Raw genomic sequence first — 21,738 nt, forward strand, 5'->3', positions numbered from 1 at the left:
CTGGAAAACTAAAGCGAGAAGGGGCCCGGCCGTCTCCTACAGTTGGAGATTATGTAGGAAGGAATCCATCTGGCCGAGTAGACAATGTGTAGATAATGGAGTCGGCTCATTTTGGGGAGGTGCTGTGCGCTGCCAAAGCGGTGCACAGCCTGTTCTGCACCCCTCCTGGTTTAGAGAACATTCTGGTCACAATCTAGGGTGGACTGGGAGATGAGCCCGTGCAGATACACTTGGAACCATCCCACCGAGCCTAATCAAAGCCCAAAACGTCAACTGTTGAACACGAATCAAGGCTCCAGTCTAACAGTCTTGCTTACTGGTATTGTATCTCAATGTCATACTTGCGTATCTTCCATTACGTTTGCCAAGGAAGTGCAAGTACTCACTAGGTAATTTATCACCCTGTAATATTTTATAGGTTGACTATGCTACCATTCTCGTTTGTAAAACGGAGAAATGAGTTTGAAAATTATTTAGAAGTCAATCATGGCAGTATATGTTCTGTGCTTTTCAGGTTATGTTAGCAACTACGTGATACTCTATTTCAACTCTCATCCCCTAAAGCCCTCCAGAGCAGCCTTCCATTTAGTTTAGTAATTTTGCAGACCCAACCCATCCATGCAAACCCCTGTCTTGCATGGTGATGCCAGCGTGGTGATTTTTCTAAACTTGAACCCTAAATAACAAGGAAAACTTACATCCTCATACAGCACTGTGCAGTAAGAGCCACACCTGACACCCTTAGCAACCCCTTTGGCTTCAAGATCTCATCCCTAAAAATTAATTAATTTCCTAATTCCTCATCATGTTAACTCCTTAGCCCTCACCGTGCATATGTGGGTTATGATTTTTTTGCCATAAAATGTTATCAGGACTCTACTAAAGTAACTGGGAAACTTAAATCATACCATTCTCTATTTAAAAACATGCAGGGAGCCAGTGCTGTAGGTCATACGTTTAATCCCAGTTACTTGGGAAGCTGAGTTAGGAGGAGTCCTGGAAGGTTCAAGGCCAACCTGGGCAACCTAGACAGAACCTGTGTCTCGAAATAACAACAAAAGAAGGGGCAGGGAGGGATGGGGATCTTGCATAGTGGTCAAGTGTGGAGACTGGTGATTTGAATTAAATCATGGCCTCTGGCTCTCTCATGGCTGCTGGGAGCTGCCTGTGCAAAAAATGCAGGTCATGATGGCCCAGTTGCTATGGTGATGCCAGTCCAAGGGGAGGCTACGTGCAAAGGCACACAGCAGTTATCAGTTGAGGTTGAGTTCAGACACAAACTCCCAGGGATAGAAGGTCCTGAGAAAAACCAAGATGACCCTAATAATGTCTTGCCAGTCCTGCATCCTTCAGATTGCCTGCTTTGCTGAAACCTTCCCACAAATGACCTTTTGATGTAACCTATGTAATGAACATGCTGAGCCAACTCTGGGCCGGTCAGTCTCCATCAGAGCTTGGCCGTCCCCCCGGCCCCACCTTTATCTATGTGTGTGTCTTTTCTTCATCCCCCATCGCTCCTCATTGGGTTTCTGAATTAACGGCCCAGGCATGAGTCCTTGGCAGCTGAGCACTCGCCAAACATGCAAGAGCCCCTAGGTTCAATCCCACTACTGCAGAAATAAAAAATAAAAACAACACAGTGACATATTTTCCAATTCATAAACCCTTTATGAATGGCAGTTTAATTTTCAGCATACACAGATGTTTGGGGACTCAATGGCCATCATACATAGGAGATCAATATAGGAATAATACTTCCAAGATCATCATTCACTTATACACCCTGTATCTCAGACAAACTTAATTACAACCCTCTAAAGTGTAATCTGGGTGCCCCTAGGGAATTGGAGTTCCTTTCAGAGGGTCCATAAAATGAAAACTTTTCATAATATAAGACACTACTTGCCTTTTTGGTCTCATAATTTCAGATTTTTACAGAAGAATTTTACCAGAAACTACAAGACTCACATTGTGCCAAGACACTGAATGAAGAAGCAAATTTCAAGATTCTGATACTTTATTATGCTAGACTATAGAAGAGTTGCAAATGGGTAAAACAATGCCACTCTTCTCACTTTAAAAAATATTATTTATAAAAGTGTTATGTTAACTTGTAATGGGTTTGTAATCATCTGTGTTTGTGTGTGTGTTGTGGTACTGGGGAATGAACCCAGGGATGTGTGCCACTGAGCTACATTCCCAGTCCTTTGTTTTACTTTGAAACAGGGTCTGGCTAAGTTTTCCAGGCTGTCCTCAAACTTGTGATCCTCCTGCTTCAACATCCCAAGTTCCTAGGAATTATGAGTGGGTGCCAATATACCTGGTTTATCATTTTTAAATAAATTACTGTGTGATAAACATAATAATGATCCCCCAAAGACATATACATTTACCACCTCTGGAATCTTTCAGTATGTTATCTTGAATGACGAAAAGAATTTGTGTACATATGATTAAGAATCTCTTGCTGGGCTTGGTGATGCACACCTGTAACCACAGGAACTCAGGAGGAGGAGAATCACAAGTTCAAGGCCAGCCTCAGTAACTTAATGAGACTCTGTCTCAAAATAAAAAATAAAGAGCTGAGAATGTAGCTTTGTGGCACAGCATCCCTGGGTTCAATCCCCAGTATAAAAAATAATATAAAAAAGCATTTCTTGGGAGCTAGACACCAAGAGATTGCTGCCTGGTATACCTTCATTTTAGCCCTGTGAAATATAAGATAATAAATTTTTGTCATTTAAGTCACTGTTTGTGGCAACTTGTTTGAGCAGCCATAGGAAATTGACACAATAAGTTTAACTTTACTCTATTTCCAATTCTAATGCAATAAATACCAATTGATGTAATCCTTATAAGTAAAAACTCTATGTGATGAATAATTTTTTGAAATGGGATTGTCCTCTGTTGCCCAGGCTAGTTTCAAACTCAAGACCTCAGTAATCCTTCTGCCTCAACCTCTCAATTAGCTGAAACTACAAGTATAGACTACCGTAAGTTACTCTTCAATAATTTTTAAGAATATAAAAGGGTTCTGAGCCCCAAATTTTAAGAACCACTCCTCTAAGTGAATCCTGTGTCCTTCTGATTGGCACCTCTCTTTCATCTTGGTTCTTCCTGTTCTGATTGCCTACAATATCCTTGCCTTAGTTGAAATCCACTCTTTAAGCTTCATCCTACATTGTACCTCCTCATTCCGGATCACTCCAAACAGAAGCCTCCCTCAAGCCTGTTTCTGACAATCCATGTGGAGCTAATTATCTCTACAAGTCCCACTCTCCACAATTCCAGGTCCCTGGATCTTTACATAGATCCTAGCTATACTGCCATGATAAAATCCCAGGTTCTGGGTTCATCACAAAGAACCAAGATCCCCAGTGAGTACTGCTGCCATAGACTAGTTTCCTGGCTCACCACGTGGAGCCCAGCATCACTATGTGTCCCACCATCAAGAAAAGCTCAGTTCCATTTTTCTGAACATAGAGTTCAGAGGCACTGAGTGCCCTGCTATCAGAGAACCCCAGTTACCTGGCTCTCCTTTAGACCCCAGGAGACCTGGGAGTCCTTCCATAAATAGAAACCCAGTTCCAATGTTTTCCACATAAAGATTAGCAGGACCAATTGTCCTGCCATCCTGAATTTGGAAGAAAAACCCCAGAAGCACTGTATAACCTGTTACCATAAAACCAATTTTTTGACTCACTTCATAGAAACCAGCATTCCTGAGAGTCCTGCCATCACAGAGCCCAAAGTCCCTACCTCTGAAAGTACTGTGTTCACCCCTGGGAGTCTTGCCATGATAGAAATAATTTCTTGACTCTACATTTTCTTGGGGTTCCATGAATAGAACCCCAGTTCTTTCACTCCACTTAGAGCTCAACAGCCCTACAAGGACTTCCATTATACAACACCTGTTCCTTGGCTCTCAACTTATAAACAAGCAGCCCTTCATGTCCTATACCAATATGAACCAAGTTTGCTGGTTCTAGACATATAGTCCGAAAAGCTGGTGTCTAGCCTTTTGTTGAACCCCAATTCCCTGAGATAAATTTCCTACAAGTCCTAACATCAAGGAATTTCAGTTTCCTGGGTCTCCAGGTGAATTATCAGTGGCCTGCAAGTACTGCAATGAATAAAATCTGAGTTTCTTGGCCCTCCATATAGAACTCAATAACCCTTCATGTCCTGCCATCAATAGAAACCCACCTGACTGCCCATCAAATCCTGAAACTATAACATCTTATAGCACCAGTCTTGCTGGATGTGGTTGCACCTGTCTGTAATTCTAGTTGTTCTGTAGGCTGAGGTTGGAGGATCATTGTCGCTCTCGCCAGCAAGAATGACCCGGAGACATGATGGGTGGCAAACTTCTTTATTAACAGCAGATTCTTCTTCCTACTTTTTAGGGAAGTTATTGTCACTTATATAGGTTATATCAACTAATTATAATATTCATGATATGTGGGGAGAAGATAGACGTATATGGGTATAACTTGAAGCACCTAAGAATCACGCAAGAATCATGCAGAGGCCCTGACCAATTACTGAGACTTCCTCAAGGTGAAGTTAGTTGTTTGCGTGCAGAATAGCAGTTTTCAACCACACTGGCAGCTTGCCAGGCGCCATCTTGGCCAGGCTCCACCTAGGGCCAGGGGTCCGGCCGAAACCCCGACAGTTCCCCCTTTTTTCTTTTAAAAGAAAAGCTCGGGACCAAGCCTGTCTTAGGCGGAGTGGTCAACTACTGTCCTTACCCGTCATCGGATAACTGTAGAGCATGCTACAGCTCCTGTCTTAGGTCGGTACGGAGTCACCGCCTTCCTTACCCGTCTGGTCAATGGTCCAGCCTCGCGAGCCACACTTGTGGGGAGCTGCCGGCCTCTAGGGCAGCCATGGCCTTATGGAAGATGATACGATCTCTCGCTTGACTCTGGCGCACACGCATGATAGTGCGTGAGAGGAAGATAACAGCAATGATCATAAGCATGCATAATGCTCCCGTACCAGCCCACTGCTTAATAAAACTGAAAGAAGAGGATAACCAATTTAGCACTTCAGACATTGGAGCTACATCAACTCTAGTAGCATTAAGGCTAGCAATTTGAGATCTAAGAATAGCAGTAAGATTATCAAATTCGTAAGACCAGTTAGCGCGTAACTGAACAGACAAGCTTCTAGACAAATTTGCTGCATAGCTGAAGTTATGGTAAGCTACAGGTGTAACGCACAGTCCCGCCAGATGATAAATACATCCCACGTTTAACAGTTCCTGTAAAATGTCCATTTGTTCTTGAAGTAAGTCCACTCGCTGGTTCACTAAAAGAATCCCTGCTTTTATGTGTTGATCCACTGTCTGCTGAGTAGATAAGGCAGTAGCAGTCTGTTGAACCACCTTATTGATTGTGGCTGCAGATTGTACAGACGTAGTTAAGGCTACAGCTGCCGCAGTGGCTGCTGCCGCTGATGCAACTATGGCGGTAATGACTGCTGCGGTGATTCCAAAGTCTCTCTTGTTTCTAGAAAGCAATACTGGCAATTCATCATCTGTAACATAGACTGGGACTGGTAGGAAGGTAGGAACACACATTAAGTCTGCCAGCAGGAACCTAGAAGCATTTTAACATTGAGAGATAGCACAAATCTGAAGTACAATTGAGAGAAGCAGTTGTTTTGTTACATAGTTGAACTGTTCCTCCTAAGAGACTAAAAAGAGGTAGTAAGTTAGTTTATTCCATGGAAACACACAAACTGAGCCGCAGCTCCAGTAAAGCACCGGGTTACCCTTATTTCCCAGAGTTAAAAAACCCCAAACAAAGAGACAAAGAGAAAGTTTATCTTTAGGGGACCGGAAGCTCTCCTCTATTCCCCCTTTTTGTTTATAAAGAGCATTTTTGAGGGTGAGATGTGTATGTTCGACAATACTTTGTTTTTGTGGGTTATAAGGCACATCTGTGGTTAGAGTTATTTTAATTTTAGTGAGGAATTGGTTCTTACCAATTTTAGTTTTTAAAGAAAAATTTAGAGTTTATAACGTAGTACAATTTTTAACAGTTGCTTAACCATAATTGTATAAACCCCTATTTTTAAGACAATTGTTTTAAAGAATAAAACTTAAGAGACACAGAGTTAAGAATGAATTGGTGTTTTTAAGAAAACTTTGTTATTTTACCATGTCATTTTACCATATAGATTGAACTTTGGCTTATATCAGAACATTAGTATTTTACCTTAGGAAAAACCTTAAATAGCTTTAGCTGTTTTACATACATACAACCAACTTAGTTACACACAGATTTGTTGAAACTTGTCCTTTGTTACACACAGACTTTCTTACCCAGAAACATTTCCTTTTACCTTTTACTAAATATATTTCTATACCCAAAACCTTTTATTTATTTATTTATTTTTTTTATCTGTTGACACCTTTTTGTTCACATTTTGAAACAACTCTTATGAAATTTTTTGAATTTAGATAAATCACTCTATTTTAATAAGATTAAATATTTTGTTGTTTATAGTACTCTTAATTGAAACACAGTTGAAACTTTTGGGACCCTTTATATATAGAATTCCACTTGTTAGGACATAACTTCTAATAACCTTGTTTTTAGTTTAGTGATGACACAAAGTAAGTTTAAACCCTTTTTATTTACCAACTTATGAAAACACCAATAATGTTTAAGTATGATACCCCATGTAATTTAAGAAGTTAAAAGTACTTGATGTTATTTAACAATTAGCATTTTAACTTTGTAAATTAACCAGACGTCTCTACAAACACATTTGAGTAATCCCATACATGTTAACTCCAATTTATTTATTTTATAAAAACCAAGATATCAGACAAGTGTCCTGAACAGGATCCGTTGCCTCTTTCCTGCTGAAGAAAAGTCCTAGAAGCAATTGATATTAGACATTGTTTAACATTAACATTTCATTTGCTTGACCACCTAGAGACTTGTGAGTTATTTTCAAAGACATTTTACTTTCATTAGTTTACCCAATTTAAATTGAACCTTTTTTAAATCACGTGAATAAAAGTATTTGGATCCATTTTTAAATTTTAATTTTAAGAGCGCTCAGTTTTGACGCAGACAAAACATGACATTAGACAGCACAACATAACACATAACACAAAATCAAAGGCCTTGTAACTTTATAGGTAAATATTCATTGCAATGAAACAGCTGTTCAAAAACTTCAGTTGAATAAAAAATAGAACTGATCAAAAATAAAATCATTAACCTAGGTATGTAGAATCAAAATTATGAGCTCAAAAATACAGCATTAAAGAAAAAACAAAACAAAACAAGAATCCTGAAGAATAAGTTAGTTTTGTGTAGCGGCCCAGGAGTTTAAAACGGACATCTCTTTTTTTTTTTTTTTTTTTTTTTCTTCTTATCTTCAGGTTACCCCCCTTTTCTCCTTGAGACACTGCAGTTACATTCCAACGTGGCTTTAGCAAGGCCAGGCAGGGGGAGGGAGGATTACCCAGGACTTTTTAACCCCTTTTTTACCTGGTTGAGAAATCAGGTTAGGTTTGAATGCAGAAAATCACAAAACATTATTTTTTATTACTTTTAAGGAATGGAGCTGCTGAGCTCTCTGCCTAGGGGGACCCTCCCCTAAACTGATTTTTCTCTTTGTGCTCTGTTTGTGGTTTTATTTGTACTTTCTCCTTTTTTTTTTTTTTTTTTTTTTTTTTTTACTGTGCCACTGTATATTTTTGTAAGCTCAACTCTTGTAAAGCCTTTTGTAACGCCTTTTTTTTTGTCTTCTAACTGCTGCCCTATGCTCTCCAATTCCCTTAATGCCTGTTGACTAATTGAACCAGCTTGAGAACACTTCGTTTCTTCACTAATTTTATTTAACTCCATCTCTGAGAGTCCCTCTTCGCTCTCATCAGAATCTGACTGAGCGCTAACAGAGCCCTTTTGTGACTCTTCTTTTACCTTTTCTAACACTTCCTCTCCCTGCGCAACTGCCTTTTGTAAAGCCTCCCGAAGGGAACGCAAGCAAGTTCTGACTAATGACCAAACTGCTAACGTCCCTGGGAGCGTTACCGGACAGCGCTTTAAATCTTCCCCCAGGTGTTCCCACTGTGGGATAGTTAGCAATCCTTCCTCCAGAAACCAAGGTGAAATCTCCTCTACCTGCTTTAAAAATGCCCGAGCGGTTTTTGTCTTTAAGGAAGTGCCGTTAGCTTTAAGAATTTCTTTCAAGGGACCTTCCATTTGATATCTAGCAACTTCGTTCCCCATTTTTTGAGGAAACTTTCACCTCTCGTTCCTAGGAACTTTATCGCAATCACAATATTCTCGTCTCTAGGAAACCTCCCTGTCCACTGACAGATCTGGGTGCACACTTTCACTGATCCGTTGCTCACCTCACTCACCTCTCCGCGGCACGTGAGATTCCCGGGGCTTCAGCACCACTTGTCACTCTCGCCAGCAAGAACGACCCGGAGACGTGATGGGTGGCAAACTTCTTTATTAACAGCAGATTCTTCTTCCTACTTTTTAGGGAAGTTATTGTCACTTATATAGGTTATATCAACTAATTAGAATATTCATGATATGTGGGGAGAAGATAGACGTATATGGGTATAACTTGAAGCACCTAAGAATCACGCAAGAATCATGCAGAGGCCCTGACCAATTACTGAGACTTCCTCAAGGTGAAGTTAGTTGTTTGCGTGCAGAATAGCAGTTTTCAACCACACTGGCAGCTTGCCAGGCGCCATCTTGGCCAGGCTCCACCTAGGGCCAGGGGTCCGGCCGAAACCCCGACAGATCATGAGGTCAAGGCCAGCCTCTGGAACTTGGCAAGGCCCTAAGTAACTCAGCAAGCCCCTGTCTCAAAAACATAAAAAAACTGGAATGTGGTTCAGTGGTTAAGTGCTCCTGGGTTCAATCCACAGTACCAAAAAGTTCCACCTTAGTGGAACCTTGAGTTCCACCTTAATATAATCCCCATGATCTGGCTCTAACAAAATCCAGCAACCCATGGAGTCCTGCCATCAGAGAATTCCAGTTTTCTGGTTCTCAACATACATCGCAGCAGTGCTGGTTGTCTTGCCATTGTAACCTCAATTCTGAGAAATGATGTTAGTGATGCCATCATAGAAATCAGTTTCACTGCCACTCCACATAGAGCCAGCAGCACACTGTGTTCTGCCATCATAGACTGTAAGTACTTTGTTCTTCACATAGAGGCCAGTGGTATTATCAATCCTTCCACCAACAGAACCCCAGTTCTTTCACTCCATTTAGAGTTCAGCAGTCCTGCAAGACTTCCATTATACAACCCCAGTGCCTTGGTTCTCCACTTTAAAGAAGCAGCCCTTCATGTCCTGTACCAATATAAACCAAGTTTGCTGGCTCTAGATGTATAGCCAGAAAGCCTGACCTGGCCTTTTGTTGCACCCCAATTCCCTGGCTCACCACATAGAGTACAGCAGCCCTGAATGTTCCGCCATCATGGAAACCCAATTCCCTGAATCTCCAAAAAAGCTCAGCAATTCCGTGAATCACAGCATCACAGACCCCAGTTCCCTGACTCTCCACATAGTTCCCAGCAGAGCTGTGAGTCCTTTAATCAATAGAAACTCAGTTCCCTGGCTATCCCAAAAGAATTAAGCAGCCCTGTGGATCCAGACATTCGAAAATATTTCTATAGATAATGTCACTTTCCTGGCTGCCCCGTGTCATGAAACCAAGAGAGCAGATAAGCAGCTTCCCAGTAAGGTTGCTAAAAAAAAGAAGAAAAAAAAGGGAGTGAGACTTTATTGGAATTTCATACTGAACATTAAAAGCAGACTGAGGACTCAGGAGTTTGGCTATAATAAAATAAGGAAGAAATCCCTAGCATCACAGTCACTTCTGCAGCCAAGGGCACCAGCCAGAGTGGTCCCTTTGTGAGCAGAGTGTAGGACTAGGGAATTAGAGGAACTTGGCTAGATCCCAAGAACCCTAGGTAACTCCCAACAGCTTTGGGATTTCTGCCACAATAGAAACCAGTTTCCTGTCTCCACATTGTGCTCAGCAGTCTTGTGTGTCCTGCCATCATACACCACCAGTTATGTGGTTCTTCTCAGAGTTTAGGAGCCTGTGCAACCGCCTTTAAAAGAAATCCTGTTCTGTGGTTATACACATATACCATGGCTGTTACAGGTTGCGACTTAAGAACAGACCAATCACCACTGTGAAGTCCAAATCTGAGAGTCTTTATTAAGCCGGCCAGCTGACTGTCTCACACAATGCCCCAAAAATGGCTATTGGAAGAACAGCCCCGACCATAGGGTTGTAGGGGTTCTTATACCAAAAATCAAATTAATCATGAGTGTCTGTTGCTATGATTTGAAATTACAAACTAACATCATGAGATCATCAACAGAGGGGGAAGTGGGTCAAAACGACCCTTACCTAGGTACAAACTAAAGAATGGCTACTAATATCCACACAATTACCACTTACATGGTACATTGGTTAAGAGCAATAGAGATCAAAAGAGGACAATTTTTCTTTACATAAGAATTGTCATTTTGTATTGCTAAACATGTAACTAAGTAACTGATGATGGGCACAGAGGTGGGGTGTTCCCATGGGAGAAGTTTATTTCCTACATAACATGGAGTCTCAGAGCAAAATGGAGTCTGTGTAGTCATTTCCCTTAGAGTCTGGCCTAGAACATTCTCATGGAGCCAGATCTGTCAGCCCATCACACAGCCACTCTGGGATTGCTACCATCAATAGAGACCCAGTTCTCCAGGTCTCCATGTAGATTCCAACAATGCTGTGAGTCCTGACATCACAAAACTCAGTTCACTGAAGTTAGGATCCCCTGGGCCTGTGGTAAACCTGGGACTACACTTTTCACACTTCTATGGGAAGAACTCTCCCAGAATTCCCTAGTGATAAAACCAAGGCTACATTGCCCACAACCCTAAACGCAATGAGTAACACTCATGGTTCCCTGCTGCTATCAGGGAACACATGGGACAATACTACCCATGATTCTAAGGGGAAGACGTTCCCAGTATCCCCCACCAGGAGTGGTTAAACTAGGACTAGGTTACCCACAATTACATGAGCTGGAAGCTCCCAGGATTCCCCACAGTGTGGGGCAGACCAGAGACTACATTACCCATAATTCTTAGGGGAAGATTCTTTGCAAGACAGCCAGGGGTGAGCAAGCAAATCATGAGACTTTATTTCCCCCAATTCTCAGAGGAGGCAGCATTCAGGAGCCCTTCCGGTGAGCAGGCAAAACTTGGGATTACATAATGTTGTGCCCAAAGGCTCGAGACCCCGCAAAGACCACCAGAGACCACGATCAATACAAGCAGCAAAGAGTCATTTATTAGCAAGCTCGAGCCTGGTCCTCTGCGTCCTTAACCGGTGACGCTAAGAGAGGCCCCCAGCCCTCGTTAGCAGGGTTTTTATAATGAAAGGCAAGCAGTTTACAGTGTTCTTTTAATTGGTTAACATTTGAACAGCTAAACATTAGTCCTCCTCTGGTTGGGTCCGGCCAATCTATTTGATTTTTCATTGGGTCCTGCCAGACCTGAACAGTCCTAGTGGAAGAAGGGAGGAGGGAAGGGGTGAACTATGCAGGAGATGAGTCGGGGCTAAGCCCCGCTCCCGTCCTTGACGGATAAGGTCTCCAGGCAACCGCACATTCCTCGGACAAATATCTCTTAACAACCTTGGTAAGCACAGGGGCCCAGCAGTCCTGTTTGTCCTTGAGACAGTTAGCGGCACAGATACCACCCTGCTCTCAACAATAACCCACAGCGCCAAGGGGTAAGGAGGCTCCCGGAATACCCAGCAGTTAGTGGGCAAATGAAGGAACTTCATTACCTATAATCCTGAAGGGAGGAAGTTCCCAAGATGCCCTGGGTCAGTGGTAAACCTGGGATTATACTGCCCACAAAAAGTGTCAGAGGTTCAGGGATGCCCCTTGGCATCAACCTCACTAACCTAGTCCTTCAGCTAATCTTCGTCTAGCCCTCCACTAAGCTTAAACTTACTCGGAATCCTCAGGGAAGGAGGGCAAGCATGTGGCGTTCAGCTTCAGGGGTCACCTGGCAGAAGTGTGTAAAATCCAGGATCACCTCACCCATAATCCTTTACGGTGAAGAAGCTCCCTGAATCCCCCGAGGAAAAACCAGCCCAAACCAAACCCTAACTCTAATCTTGAGAGTTGTAATGTAGTTCAGCATTTTGCTGACTTTCCCTGGGAGATCCTAGGAGCTTCATCCCCCTTAGGATTACACGTCATTTAGCCCAGAATTTTGCCCACTCACGGGAAGTGGTGGAAAGGACATTCCTGCAAGCTTCTGACCCTGGGGCCTGTGGGTAATGTAGTCCAGTGGTTTACCAGTTCATAGTGGGGGGAGAGTGCTCCTGTGAACTGCCCTCACCCCCTGTGGATTGTGAGTAAATAAGTCCCATGATTTTTTCTGAGAGAGGTGATCCTGTACACTTCCAACCCCGCTACCCCACCCAGGATTGTGGATCATGTAGTCCAGCATTTTGCCCACTCACAGGGCAGGGTGGTCTCCTGAAAACTTCTGCCTCTGAAGACTGAGGGCAATCTAGTCCAGTGTTTTGCTGGCTCTCTGTGAGGGAACATGGGAGCTTCTTCAACATTAGGATTCCTGTTTCACCAGCTGAGAGGAGGCAGAGACTCCCATGATCTCCCCCACCACGGCCCCCAGGATGGTGGGTAATGTAGTCGCATTATTTTAGCTTACAGTGGGGGTGGGGGGGTGGGGGCAGTCTTGTGAACTTCCCTTCCTCACCCCCCGAGGATTGTGGGTAAGGTAGTTCAGTGCTTTTCCCACACACAATTCTGCCCAGTGTGCATGTAAGCTGCAGGTTGCATGCATGCCCAAGTACCCTAAAGATACTTAGTACTACATATAGTCCAGTAGCCTACATGTGCAGCTCGTACCACAGAGGCCTATCAGAGGTGCAGTCTGCACATTTTCCCCCAGGCATCTCCAGGTATTCTGAGAGGTGTAGTTCAGTATTTTTCCTGTACAGCCCTCACCATGGAGGGCCATGGGAGCTCCAGGCTCCACATTCATATGGGTAAGTTCAGTAACTCTAGGCAGTGAAGTCCAGTCCTCCTTCCAAAGACCTCTTGGAGTTTCAGGCACCCAAGGTTTATGGCTAGTGTATTCTATTGTTCTGCTGTACTACTGTCACCCCAGAGGCTGGGAGCTGCATGCCACATGAATACCCATGGACCCCTGAGGATTGTGACAGTGCAGTCTGGTATTCTGCTGATCAGCCCTCGCCATGCAGGCCTTTGGAAGGTTTGGGCCATGTGTTTGCCCTGATATGCAAGGAATCTTGGTAGTGTAGCTTAGTGACTACCCGCCCAGCCTTCTCCACAAAGGACTATGGGAGCTGTACCAGTATGGCTGCCCAGGCACCCCAGGGATTCTGGGCAGTTAGTCTGACACAGTTATCACCTCAATGGCTTCTAGGAATTGTCAGACAGCCCACTCCATTGTGTACAGACTTACTCAAAAAGCCGTGGTATTGTTTATAAAACTCAAGTCACATAGTGCAAAGATCTCTTCAACAGAGCCACAATATTACTATCACATTGCTACATCAACTTCTCAATATTTTTCAAGTACTTTAACACTGAAAAAAGTCATCCATAAAAATGAATAAAAACAATGAGGTGGTATTAGCCCTTTCCCTCAGGCACGAGTGGGTCTCCAGATGCTGGGAACCCTATGCCTCCCCTGCGCTATCCTGAGTGTGTGTCTCAGTGTTTCCTCTTTCAGTGTCCTGTAATTTCTCCCCATAAAACATACTGTAAAATACTATGACAATGAGCAGCCAAAACCTTAACAAGGGTTGCTTTTATAAAATTAAGTTCCACTAAAATATAACCTACAAAAGTTAAAACATAACAGAGCTTCTTCTTCAGCACATGGGATAGTGGATAAGAGGCTTTTCCTTATTCTTTGCCACCTTTTCCTCAGATTGACTTCACTTATCCCCACATCACAGTATCATCTCCACATGTAGATGCCAAGAAGAAATCTCAGTACACATGGTCCCCGGGTGTCCCCAGCCAAGGCATCTCCCTCTAAGGGCACCAGAAGGAGGCTTTTGTCATGACAGTCATGGCCACAAGGTGTCTGCAGCCATGGTCTCTTCCTAGGAGGGTTCAAAGGTTAGGGTTAGGGTTAGGGTTACATCGCGGTGGACATGGCCCCCAGGTGTCCCCAGTCATCTCCCTGTGTGGGTTCCAATAAGGAAGCTTTTGTCACCACAGTAATAACCCCAAGATGTCCATAGCCATGGTCTCTCCCCTCATGGATCACAAGGGGGAAGGTTAGGGTAGGTCTTGAAGGTTAGAGTTGTCACCGGACAGACCTCAGGTGTCCCCAACCATGGCATTTCTCCTGGTGAGTCCTGAGAAAGAAACTTGCTGTGGGAACAGAACATCCCTGGCAGGCAGATGATTCAAGGGGATCAGAAAAACTCACTCTGAGCACCCCCTGCTAGCCACTGGCTTGCCTCTGTCCAGAAACGTCCCTGTGGCCCCTTGTGGCAGTCCTGGTGCAGCTCTGAAATTCGTGGTTCTGATTTTTCTAGGCTATGATTTTGGAAATCAAACAGCAATAGAACCCACCATCCCATGTTTGGTCATAATAAAGATAGCAAGAAGCAAAATACACAGTCTATAGGCAAAAGTGAATTGATTTCTTATATATATATCTGCAGTAATGTATCAGAAAATATGGTATTTAAAAACTAGAATAAAAAAATTAAACAGTTCCATCTAAAATAGTAACCCCAAAATTGAAAACTTAAGATATAAGTTTTAAATTACATTGTACTTTCAGAAAGCCTTGAAACACAATTGAAAGATATCAAAATAAATAAATAAAGAGGTATTCCTTGTTTCAGTCTCTACACAGTCGAGATAAAATTCTCCCAAACTTGATCTGCAGGTTCAGTGCAATCACACTTAATTTTCCAGCAAACTGTTTCTGAACTTAGAATAGATGACACAGACTATAGAAGGACAAAGAACTCACAGAAACCTGTCAGAAAGCTGAAGTAGTGAAGAAAATGTGATGCTGTGAAGGAATACAGATTGATAAATGAAGATGAATGGAGAACCCAAAACACACAACTACATACAGGCAGCTGATTTTATCAAAGGGAAAAAGACCTCAATGAAGAAAGTAGCATCTGCTGCACAGATAATGATGGAGTGTTTGGAAACCATATGGGAGAAATGGACCTGGAAACATTAATAAGGTTCAAAAAACACCCAAAATAGTTCACAGGCTTATATTTAAAATGTTAAACTATAAAAATTGTAGAAGAAAATACTTATGACCATGTTTCATGATGGGTTTTTTATTATAGCTCCAAAACAAATCCATGAAAGAAAGAATTGATAATGTGAACTTTATTAAAATTGAAATTGTCCCTGGGCATGGTGGTACATGCCTGTAGTCCCAGCTTCTAGGGAACCTGAGGCAACTCAGCAAGACCCTGTCTCAAAGTAAAAAACTTAAAAAGGGCTGGAAGAGCAGCTCAGTGATAGAGCACCCCTGGGTTCAATGCTCAGTACCAGAATTTTTAAAAAAATGAAAACATCTACTTTGAAAAATTAATATTAAGGGAACAAAATGATAAGCTACAGAATGGTGACAATATTTGGAAAACACATATCTAAAGTGGACTTGTATCCTAACTATGGTAAGAAACAAACAATCCAATCAAAAATGGGTGAAAATCCAAACAGCTCACCAAAGAAGATTCAAAAATGACAAAGACGCACAGACATACAGCACCTGACATGAGAGAAATTAACCCACACTGCTGTGATGGCCCCACATGGCTACAACCTTCTCCAATGCAGTACTAATTGGAAGATGTAGAACTAGGACTCTCATTCATTGCCGGTGGAATGCATAATAGTTCATCACTTTTTAAAAGTTTAATTTTTTTCCAGAGTTACACATGAGCACAGCATATGATCCAATATGTACCTAAGAATTTAGACAACTGTCTAGAAAATATGCCTTGAGAACATGTCTAAATAAACCATGCAATGACACACAGAAGTTTTATTCAGAGTGGCCAAATAAATTAAGGAATCAGGATGTGCCTCAATGGGTAAATGAATGACAGAACTGCAGCGCATTTGTGTCATGGAGGCTCTGGGGTCTGAGAGATTCCCCAGGCCTCTGCTCTGGTCCACATAGCCTGCCCTTTCCCTTGTACCCCTTGGGCAACCCTGCCCTTGTTCCCTTGGGCAACATGGGTTCTGTATGGAAACATCTGTAGATGCAGTTGATTAACTTGGGCTCAGGATGCAGTTGCTATCTATGGAAAGAGATATTTTTAAAAGTTGTAGATGCAGTCATTAACCTCAGGAAAACACAGGCACAACAACCCAAGTCTGCATCTTTGCCCATGGAAGACTCCTGGGGAAGGAGAGACAGACGTGGAGGCAAATCTGGGACTCCACTGGCCAGGGAGAGCCTGGGGGTGGCCGCCATTAGGGCCCCTGTGACCACTCTGATTATCATGGAGCACTTTATGCTGCAGCTTCATACCCCCATCCCAACTTTTACTTTCATCTCTTTCCACAGGTTGCAAATCAACTGTATTCTGAGCTTGGATTGTTTTAATCGACTTGTTTGGTGTTGCAGAGAGAGCGACGCCACTGCCTAGTGCTGATGTAAAACCTCAGGACTCAGTGTTCTGGTTGCTCCACAACATGAGTTTGCACATTTAAGCTGAAAGGGAGCCCACCATCCCATGTCTTGATCTGAAAAGATGGTGCTATGGTTTGAATGCTTGCCCTCCACATTTCATGTGTTAGAAACTTAATCCCCAAAGTCCTGGAGTCCAGAAAGCCTAGGGCTGGACAAACCACTTCTCACACCTCCTCCAGCTGCCTCCTAACCATCTGCAGTTTGGAACAGCTGAGCTGTCCCTTTTAATTTCAGCAGGGAAGTTGCCTCAGGAAGGCACAGAAGAGGATGCTCCACCTGGTCACGGTGTCTCACCTGTGCCCAGCTGGCCCTTTAAGGAAGTGAGGCTAAAACAGGCTGGGGGCCACAACCCTCTTCTCAAACACAAGTAATTACAATTTTATGGGAAATCCACCCTTGGTCTACCCTTCCTCAGGCTTCCTCTTGGTAACTCAAGGGAGGTGCCCCATGGACACAGGATCTCAGAACGCAGCCCACACCCCACTCAGAAGGCTAACAGGGTGCAGGAGTGTGGTGTGCACAGGTGGTGGGAAGGTGGTCAGCAGTGGAACACTCCCCTCTCTAGGGAAAGCTTCACTGTCCAGAAGTCACAGGGAGCTCCATTCTGATCTGTGACTGCCGAGCTGAAAAACCCGACCTTTAAGTCCTGAACACTTATCAAACGCTCCCTCTAACACAGGGAGCTGACGACCACACTACTGAAGCATGGCAGCAGTTTCCTCTCGGCAGAAACCTTCAGGAAATTCTGGGGACCTCTTTTTTATTCACAATGAAGTTCTATAACTTGTGTTGAAAAGCTGACAATCTGCACCTGCTCCTCATTGGATGCTTGCCTGGTTCCCAGGTATGTTTCTGCCCAGGTGCCCCTGAAAGTTGAAGAAGCATCCTGCCTACCCAGAAGGCATAATAGGAGGCCTTATTATAATAGTGGCTTTCAGACACTGCACCCAGAAAACCAACACAGAATTACATGCAGAGGCACCTCTGCCAGGTTCCAAGGCCTGTCTCCCCCCTGGCACCTCCTGGTCCTGTGCAGGCCAGACTCTGGACTCTGAAGGGAACACTGCCCTGCAACAGCCCCACCCCAGCTCCCAGTCCACTAACATCCAGCCTCTTGTTAACCTCATCTATTCATGTCGACAACCCCAGCTGAGCCCTCCTCAGCCATGAGCTCTGGATCAGGAGGGAAGAGGGAAACATAGAGTGCTCATAGGAAGGCCTCGCCCTGCTGGACAGTGGGGCTGGCTCGTCTCCATGGCAGACTTGGGCCTGGGATGGCAGACAGTGCTGGCAGCTGCTCTGAGGTCCTGTCAGGACAGTGTTGGGATGGACTCTGCCTCAAGGCAGGTGACAGAATACTGCAGTCCTGCTTTGTAAACATTGGGATAGACTCTCTCTCCCTGACAAGATCACCCCACCAGCATTCCTCCACATTAGGAGTCATCCTAGGTGCTCGACGTGGATCCTGAATGCCGTCTTCTCTCAGTGTCCAACACTGTACAGGGTGTCTGTTAAGAGGGAATTGTGCACCAGGCATGGTGGCACACACCTGTAATCCCAGGGGCTTGGGAGGCTGAGACAGGAGGATTGCAACTTCAAAGCCAGCCTCAGCAAAAGTGAGGCGCTAAGCAACTCAGTGAGATCCCGTCTCTAAATAAAATACAAAATAGGGTTAGGGATGTGGCTCAGTGGTCGAGTGCCCCTGAGTTAGACCCCCAGTACCCACCCCCCCAAAAAAAAAACAGAGGGAAAAATGACAGACTGTGAGTAGGGTTGATCAATCATCAGTCATAGGGCAGATTACAACAGGGTGCCACAGCAACTTCATGGAGGTGGATCCAGTGAGCACATGTGAAGGAGGTGGTGAAGGCTGGGCTTGAGTATGATGGAGATGGGAGGCCATTAGGACCAAGTCAGGGAGCAGGAGGAAAAGCAGAGACTGGGCAGATGCAGTCACTCAGGACAATAGTCAGTGATTCCTAATCATGTCAACTTTTGCATCCATGTGCCAGTCATTGCACTCCTGATGTGCACCAGGGAAAGTGAAGGTGCGTTTGCAGAGCACACATGTACAGGAATGTTCACAGCAACCTCCTTTGTAATAGCCTAACGACAAAATGAAAATGTCATCCACAGGCGAACAGATAAACAATGGTCATCCACCCACAGGGACACAGTGGCTCTGAGGCATCTGTCCCACCCTGCCCCTAGCCATAAGGGCAACAGCAAGTTCCTCTGTGTTCAAATAATCAGGCTGTTTCAGCAAGTAGAGCATGTGATGTGGGGCTGCTGCCCCTTCCTCACATGTTCCTTAATTCGGCCCTCACTGAGCACCTGCCATGGGTCACCCAGTCTTCAGCTCCAAGATTAGGGGGACCCCTTTATCCCAGGGACCTAGTCATGGTGGCCCCTAATGGGGATAGGACAAGTGTGGTGGTGGTGATCCCCTCCTCTCCAGACCACTCTATCACATTCCTCCACCCCACCCGCTGTCTCTGCAGTTCCCCGACCTGTTTTCCCAGCGTGGAGGCCTTGGTTGTAATCTCTCCACAGAGGACCCCAGACCACTCCAACACAGTGTCCACCCTGTCTGTGTGGTCTCCTAGCTGTTCCCCCATCTTTGAGGTCTTGGTCTATCTCTCCACAGAGGACCCCCCAGATGACCCCATCTCTGCAGTCCTCCAGAGACCTTGCGCGTCTCTGCTCCATCTGCAGCAGTGCACAGCCTTGATGTCATCAACAGCAGATTCTTCCCCAGTCTGTTCAAAAACTACAATCTAGAGTATAAAATCAGGATCTTGATGCTACTCAGAAATGCAGAAGCCTTTGTCTGAGAAATTAAATGCCAGGAAGAGGCTGCTGGGTCCAGGGTGATCTCAGGAAGGGGTAACCCCCTCACACCATCTGAAAGATGGGATGTCCACATATGCTCTGATGCTTAGGGGTGTTTTGTTTGAGGGCAAAACTATTGTTTTTGAAAAGATGTAGGTGGGAGGGTCCATTAGAGTTTTCAAAAATCCATGAGGAAGAGTTCCTCTGCATATTCTGAGATAGTGAGTGGGCAATATCCAACCTCATGTCCTGAAGAAATGCTTGTCTAGGCCTATGGTTCTTGGGGCCTACCTCTGGGGAGCATAAATCAGGAGGCTGTGGTGGGAGTTTGGTCACGAGGAATCTGCCCACCTCTGCCAGCTCATCACTTGGGCCTGGACTCTCCTCTGGGCACACTATGGTGATTGCTGCTGCATGCATCAGTAAATCCTCCAAGCAAAGAAATTCCACAACTCACTGGAGGGAAGAGGGAGCACAGTCCACATGTGGCACAACACGGCCTCAAGTAGGGAGGCAGACTCAGCATCCAGCCAACCAGCCTGGGCCACCTGAGCAAGTCCATCACCCCTATGTCTCAGCCTCCCTCTCCACACCCTGATCTCCAACTGAGGAAGGAGGGGAATGCAGCAGGAGAGATGGCCCCCTGCCTGAGGGGATCACAGCACCTGGCAGTCAGTGGCTTTGAGATCAGGTGTGCTTCAGGAGATCTGTGTTGGAAGTGCTACAGGTCTTGGGATTGTGACTCTGTAGAGAATGATTTGGGGTCATCTGGCATTCGTGATTGTTGTTGAGTGGACAGGTTTGGTTGGCTCTAATGGCTCAAGAATGAGTGAGTTTTGGGACAATGACCAAACCTGAGGGTAACAGCAGATATCCTTGTCTTGTTATGATCCTGCAGAAATGAGGTTTCATTTCATCCACCCAGATCTCCTTTAGTGGGAATGAGGGTTCTTGGTCAGTAGTTCCCTATGCAGAGCTTAGCTGAGGTACAGCTGGTCACATCACCTGTCACTCACTACATGGTAAGAGCCTCCAGGACCTTCAGCTTCATGTGAAGATATGTGTGGACAAAACTCAGAACTATGTTAACCATGATGTCAAGGGTCAGAAGTTACCATGGTCCTCTCCCCACACTGAATGGGCAAAATGCAGGACAACATTACCCACATTCCCAAACGGTAAGAATTACCTAGGATTACCCACAGTGAGTGGGAAAATCATAGGACTACATTATCCATAATTCTAAGTTGCAGAAACCACCAGGATCCCCAGCAATCATCAAAATGTTAAGCTTTTGTGCATGCCTCTAATCCCAGTAGCTTGGGAGGCTGAGTCTGGAGAATCACAAGTTCAAAGCTGGCCTTAACAACTTAGTGAGGCCCTAAGCAACTTAAAAGACCCTGTCTCAAAATAAAAAATAAAACATTGGGGATGCGGAATGCTTAAACACCCCTAGGTTCAATCCCTAGTACGAAAACAAATGCTAAACCTACCATAGCCCTAATCCTGACCCTAACACTACTCAGATTTCTCAAGGCACCATGGTATGTGGCTTTGCTTCCATGAGATTCCTGACAGAGGTGAGGGGGAAAAACTCAGAAATGCATTACCCATGATGCCAACTGATGGAAGTCATCAGGGCTTCCACCTCCCTGAGCAGTGAGCAGACAAAATGCAGGGAAAAACTGCCCACATTCCCAAGGGGAAAGAATCTCCTAGGACCACCCACAGTGACAATCCTAAGTGGCAGAAGCAGTCAGGATCCCAGAAGACAACTTGCCAAATGCTAAACCTACCACAGCCTTTACCCGGACTCTAGTACCACTCAGAGTCATCAGGATATCAGACTAAACATGTAGCCTTCAGTTTCCATGGGACTCCTGGCAGAGGTGAGTGGGCAAAACTCAGAACTACATTACCCAGAACCCTAATTGGCAGAAGTTTCCAGGATCCCCAACAGACAGCTGTCAAAATATTAACCCTACCCTACCTAGCCTTTGTCCTAATATTACCCTAACCCTAACACTGCTGAGAATCCTCAGGTAACCAGGGTGAGCATATGACCTTCAGCTTCCATGGGACTCTCAGAAAGGGTGAGCAGGGAAAACTCAGAACTGTTACCTGCAATAACAAGATGT

Source organism: Sciurus carolinensis, chromosome 3, assembly GCF_902686445.1.
Source record: "Sciurus carolinensis chromosome 3, mSciCar1.2, whole genome shotgun sequence".
NCBI classification, from domain to species: Eukaryota; Metazoa; Chordata; class Mammalia; order Rodentia; family Sciuridae; genus Sciurus; species Sciurus carolinensis.